The 6,435-nt window shown below is 48.7% G+C and overlaps 1 protein-coding gene and 1 pseudogene across 2 annotated transcripts in view; one reads left to right on the forward strand and one right to left on the reverse strand.

The window, feature by feature from the left end:
* Positions 1–1,363: 1,363 nt before the first annotated feature.
* Positions 1,364–1,719, reverse strand: LOC101982237 (annotated as a pseudogene).
* Positions 1,720–4,794: 3,075 nt separating this feature from the next.
* LOC113456058 (ninein-like) overlaps positions 4,795–6,435 on the forward strand; it is a 42,024-nt gene continuing 40,383 nt past the window's right edge. The window contains exon 1 of one of the 2 annotated variants that reach the window (XM_026778983.1): positions 4,795–4,823. The gene's annotated coding sequence lies outside the window, so the exon portion shown is untranslated. Of the gene's footprint in view, positions 4,824–6,159; positions 6,269–6,435 lie in introns of those variants that run through there. The other variant, XM_026778981.1, reaches the window with a different exon arrangement.

Genomic DNA, 6,435 nt, shown 5'->3' on the forward strand with positions numbered 1-6,435 from the left:
CTCTTCCAAAGGACCTGGGTTCAAATCTCAGTACCCACATAGTAGTTCACAACTGTCTATAAAGCCAGTTCCAGGGGATCTGACACCCTTATACCAATGCACAGAAAATAAAATTAAATAAGTTTAATTTAGCCGGGCGGTGGTGGCGCACGCCTTTAATCCCAGCACTCGGGAGGCAGAGGCAGGCGGATCTCTGTGAGTTCGAGACCAGCCTGGTCTACAGAGCTAGTTCCAGGACAGGCTCCAAAGCCACAGAGAAACCCTGTCTCGAAAAACCAAAAAAAAAAAATTAATTTAATGGAGATCTGAGGAGTTTAGAAGGTGGCAAGTCTTGTTTTTTGGTTTTTTGGGTTTTTTTTTTATTTTTTTATTTTCGAGACAGTAGCTTTTGGTTCCTGTCCTGGAACTAGCTCTTGTAGACCAGGCTGGCCTTGAACTCACAGAGATCCGCCTGCCTCTGCGTCCCGAGTGCTGGGATTAAAGGCGTGCACCACCACCGCCCGGCTAGAAGGTGGCAAGTCTTAAATAGTAATATCATTCCTTTGACAACTTACATCCTTTTACGGTAGCTAATTGGGTCATCCATAAACAGTCCCAGGAAGCAGATGCTGTGGGACCAGGCTTGGGGTCAGATACATCTACTTTGTCATCTTTTGTTTGGTTGTTTGTTTGTTTTGTTTTCCAAGACAGGGTTTCTCTGTAGCTTTGGAGCCTGTCCTGGAACTTGCTCTTGTAGACCAGGCTGGCCTCAAACTCACAGAGATCCACCTGCCTCTGCCTCCCAAGTGCTGGGATTAAAGGCGTGCGCCACCACCACCGGGCTTACTGTGTCATCCATCTTAAGCATAGCAGTCTCCATCGGTCTATACTACCAGCATGAAGAGAGATGGGCTACAAGCAAAAATATACAGCAGAAGCCAAAAATTACACAAACACAAGTGGAAAAATATTTCATTGGTTTTAATAGTGATTACATGTTGAAAAGATATTTGGGGACATATTGGGTTAAACATTTTTTATCTTTTTTTTTAAGATTTATTTATTGTATATACAATATTCCTCCTGCATGTACTCCTTTATGCCAGAAGAGGGCACCAGAACCTCATTACAGATGGTTATGAGCCATCATGTGGTTGCTGAGAATTGAACTCAAGACCTTTGGAACAACAGCCAGTGTTCTTAACCTCTGAGCCATCTCTCCAGCCCCCTGGATTAAACATTTTAAACAATAATTTTATGTGTTTACCTTTTAAAATACTGCTAAAATGCCGCCACCGTTAAAAGCTTGAGCTACATACGTAACTTACATTTATTTCTATTGGCCAGAACTGCTTTAAGTGGGTCCCCAATTTTTTTTTTTTTAATTTTGGAAACCAGAACATTTATTTTATGACAGATTGAAATCCTCAAGATGAACTGGATGCTGCAACAGCTGCGCTCTTGGGTTTAGGGGTTGTCCCTTCACGGAATCCATGCCTGAATCTTCAGTAGACAATTTTTAGGTGCCTCATCCGCCCAGTCCCGGTAGTGTTTCGTCTCTTAGCCTTGGCACTCCAGTTATACTTTCTCTTGCGCTTGGCAGGGTAGCCGCATTTGCCACAGGTAGACTTCTGAAGGTGGTAGGCCTTAGAGCCACAGCGGCAGCACAACGTGTGCGTCTTGTTGCGATGCTTTCCGAGGGATGACGTTCCTTTCGCCATCTTGCTTCTGCTGCCGAGGCCCCCCAATTTTTGTACAAAAGCTCAAAGGTAGTCCCATTTGGAAAAAACATTATATTCTACTCAAAGATCTTTTAAGTGAAGCTTTCATGTCGCATTGGTCAAGTGCTTAGGGCTTTTAAAACTAATTTTCTAGGGCTGGGGAGGTGGCTCAGCGGTTAAGAGAAATGACTGTTCTTCCCGAAGACCCGGGTTCAATTCCCAGCACCCACATGGCAGCTCACAACTGTCTGAAGATCCTGTTCCAGGGGATCTGACACCTTCACACCAATGCACATAAAATAAAGTTAAATAAACCATAAACAAATTTAAAAAAACCTAATTTTCCATTTCCTTCTTTGAATGAAGCTGCAGTGACCATCTTTAGCACTTTGGGACAGTAGACCATTTCCAGATTCCAGATTCACAGAACAGAATGGCTCCCAGAATGATAAGCAGCCTAATGCCGCCAAAGGCATGCACCGTCCTCTCTGCGCTGTGTGCCCCGTAGCTGGAATACACCTAAATGTTCAGCTCTAAAGATCTGCAAGTTCAAGAACAGATTCCTGCTGTGCTTTTAACTTCTGCACCAAAGACAGAACTTGGGACAGAGACAAAGGCACTAACTACGTCAAAGGACTGGTAGTCTGGTTAGAAAGAAAAGCTGTGGAAAGATTCAAAGGCGCATGCGTGGAGCTGAGCTCCTGGAGGTCGGCTTCCAAGATGATTGGCTTTTTCTCTACTGGGGTGGGTCTTAGATGCCTAGAAAGGCACCAGGACAGCAAGTGACAGGCAGTAGTCTCAATGAGAATGGCAGCCATATTTTAGCGACATCCTTGCCCTCTGCTCTGCTGTGCCCAACAAAGTCCAGTGCCGCCTTTAAGGAATCCCTTACTCTATCACACACGGGTATTTTTTCTTCTCTAAGGGCAGGGACTGAGAATGCCTCCTCAGAACACTAAGGCAGTCCTGGCTAACTTTAAAATTTGAGCCGAATCTATCTCTTCTTCTTTTATATACTTCACAGAGGAGGGCGGAGAGTCCTAAAGAGAGTGGCCAGGGGTCAAGGCCAAGGCCAATCTTCCAACCACTCCCTTCTCTCTGTTTGTGTTCTTTCTTCCTGGTGGACTCTTGCTGCATCTCTGGAATACAGATTTCTCTCTCTCTCTCTCTCTCTCTCTCTCTCTCTCTTTCTCTTTCTCTCTCTCCTCTTTTCACCATCTAATCTCCTCCGAGAGAAAGCATGGCATCTCTCTTTTACTGAGTTCCTGGGCTAGCCAGAAGGGTTTGGGAACTATTCTGTGAATAGGAAAGAACACACGGAGCCTGGCGTGGTGGCACACGCCTTTAGTTCCAGCACTCAGGATCAGAGGTAGGTAGGTGGTCTCTGTAAATTCAAGGCCACCCTGGTTAAAAGAGCGAGTTTCAGGACAACAGGGCCAGATTACACAGAGAAACCTTGACTCAGAAAGAAAGAAAGAAAGAAAGAAAGAAAGAAAGAAAGAAAGAAAGAGAGAAAGAAAAGGAAAGGAAAGAAAGAAAAGCACGGCAACATGGGGATGGGTAGGTTGAGTTGAGTCAGAACTGCAACCTTGCCCTTACTTGGGGCAGGGCATCATTCTTTAGGTAGCAGGAAGTTTGGAAGGCTACCTTCCGAAACCCTCTTCTCCCTTCTTCCCCATTTTATTTTTTCACCCCATGCCCATCTCCCCTCTCTACTTCACTCTTCTCTTTCTCTAATTTATCTTCATTGTCTGATTCTGATCATTTATACAATTTCCTGCTGGTTGTGGAAGCAGGAGGGCCAGGCTCTCAAACTAGCCGGGGCGACACATTAAGCCTGGGTGTGGTGGGGCACACCTTTAATCCCAGCACTTTAATTGCAGCAGAAGCAGGCAGATCTCTTGTGAGTTCAAGGCTAGCCTAGTGAGGTCCAGGACAGCCAGGGGAGAAACCCTGTCTCAAAACAAAACCTAAGACTAAAGTTTCTTCGGGAAGAAACAGAGTGACATCCTCTTCCAGGGCGTGTGCTACAACCAACTTTTTGCAAGTTTGAAACACCTGACAACTCCAGCCCAATACTGCAGTATGCAACAAACAAATGCATAAATGTAGCGAGCAGAAAACAAACCCCAAACAAGAGGGGCAAATACTTCAAGGTGCTAGGCTTCATTAACAAGGTTCTGCAAAATGAAGATCAAAATCAAAAGCAGATGAACTACGACAAATAAAAGTGCTCACAGGCTCACAGGGGAGGTTTATTGGAAGGGGAGAGAGAAGGGGCAGAGAAGAGGGCAGAGACCAGTCCCTGGGGACAAGAGGGGTAGAAAAGAAAGAGGGAGGGAGAGGGAGAGGGAGAGGAAGGAGAGGCAGAGGAAGAGAGAGAGAGAGAACAGGAGGTGGGCAGGGCCCTTTTAAAAGGGAAATGTAGCTAATGTGCACAGGTGGTGCTCTAGGGGATGCAGCTGAGGACATATCCTGTCAGGACCCCAGGGTCAGGCCAGTACAGCGCCTGAATACTAACAGTGGCCATTACCTCCAGGCAAACGTTCACATCACTTTACATTTTTCTCTTATAAGTAGAATGAAAACTATTTAAGGCCAAGCGATAGGCTGGTTCTAAGAGAAGCTTTTGGTTTTTTCTAAGACTAATCACCCACCCTGGGCAACCTAACCTCCAGGCACAGGATCTTAAAGAATCTGCCTCACACGTGCTCTCAAGAACCCTGTACCACCCAGTAGCAACTGCCTGGCTCCATGCTGTACCCTCCTCTGTGGCAAGGCTGGAGGCAATCCCAGCATTGACTCCACCCTAGCACATCCTTTCAAAAAAAGCAATCTTCTGTTTTTCTGGTTATACCATTCCTAGCAATCTGTGTTTCCTCCGCAAGGAGTGAACACCGCCTCTGAGAGCGCCTGCCCCAAGGATCCCTGCTTTGATCTAAGGCACTATCTCCTTCTCAAGGATTCTTGGTGGTGAAATAAGGAGAGATAACCAGCACGATGGATCTGCCCTGGCAGAGGCTGGTCGAAACAAGGAAGCTGCCTCTTCATCCTTCCCTGCTGAGGCTGCTGGTTGTTTGAGTGTTCAGTGAGCTGATTCATTCTCTTGTTCATGACGTCTCTGTAAGTATCTGGGTAGTAGGTTGATGAGTTGTGTTGTAGCTGTGTTTGTAAGTTTCTGTATGCTAAAAGGGATGGGTACGAGGAAGAGCTGCCCTTTCCTATTCCCCAGATGCACTGTAGCAGAGATTTGGATTTTTCAGATAACTGGCTTTGTTATATGTGTCTCCTAAGTTTTGAGACAACTGTGGATTCATGTAAGAATCTAAACGCTTCATTCAATTTTCTTAACTCTGCAGAACTGTAGCACAATATAAGTAGAAAATAAGGAACTAGGCCATGCTCGGCCGGGGGCTCCACTAAAATCTCACCGGTTTCCTGGGTTCTGGGTTGTGAGCTTTTAAGTTCTAGGCAGTTCTGCGGCAGATGAGCTGTTCTGAATCCTAGGTCTGTGAAGGACTTTCTGTATGAAGCTCTGGTTTCCGGCACTTCCAGCTTCCTGCTTTGAAAAAAAACGCTAAGGCATCTGTCTGCCTCCTTGGGGCTTCCAACCTCCTGGCTTTTAAAATGCTGTGTGTCTGTCTCCTCAGGGTGCTTGTCATGAGGAACAGGTCACATCTGTTTCCAGAAGCCTGAACTTGCCAGTTTCCTTTCTGTCCCCTAGAATTTGTCCGACGTTCTTGTGGAAATAACTTGAGAGTGTAATAATTTGGGCAGATCCTTTCTTCCACAAGGGCCACTCTTGGATCCCGGGAAAGGTATTGCCTCCGGCCTATAGCTCCCTCCACCTCTAGCCTGGATTTGCGACCCTGTGACAAAGGATTGACTGCACCATCAGAGGTTAGACAAGGGACAGGGCACCTATGAGGATGAGGTGGGCAGCTACTGATGTATCTAGAAGTGGTAAGAGGTCCAGAGGGCTCAGCGCTCTACAGGGTTCTTTGCTCTTTGGGACCCTTTCCCGTGACCTTCAAAAGACTCTCCAGGGCTGGGAATTCCAGGGTCGCCTGTAGGTTACAGAGGCACCCGAACTTCCACTTTAGGTCAGGCTGGGCTCTTCACTCTCCAGAGACATTGTGGGCCCTGCGCCAAGCCACCAGGTATAGCGGATGCCTTTGAGAGGAAAATGAGGCGACGGGCAAGGGACAGCGTGGTGGCAGTCCCAACTGGTGCACCGAGGTGACCTCGGGAAGCAGAACCCACACGCAGAGCCAGGGCGTTCCCAAGTTCAAATCTCCTAGGCGGGGGCTCGCTCCCGCCGGCTCACAACTGCCACCCGCTCCTCCCTCGGCCGGGGCAGGAGGAGGAGCCGCGCCCTGGCCGGCGTCCCCTTGACTCCTCCCTGCGCGGCCCGGCTCTTCCTCCCCCGCGGCCCGATCTCCCGGTGGCGGCAGCTGAGCCGGGAGCGAGCGCGCTGGGCGCGGCCGACCCGTGCCGCCCGGCGGAGCTCAAGAGCCCGGAGGTCATGGTCTGTGCTGTGACGCGGGGTGCCTAAGCCCCGGGACGCGGTGAGCGACAAGCTGGGGACCCCCGGGAGTCTAGTGACCTGGGAGATCGCGAGGCCTTGGCAGCCCGTGTGCCGTCTGCTGGGGACCCCGAGCGTCCCGCGCCGCGCTGACCCGCAGACCCCGGGATCTAGCACGCGGTGGTGGTCCGGGAGGGGCGCTGTCGCCGG

The sequence above is a fragment of the Microtus ochrogaster genome, chromosome 1, assembly GCF_000317375.1.
Source record: "Microtus ochrogaster isolate Prairie Vole_2 chromosome 1, MicOch1.0, whole genome shotgun sequence".
Lineage (NCBI taxonomy): Eukaryota > Metazoa > Chordata > Mammalia > Rodentia > Cricetidae > Microtus > Microtus ochrogaster.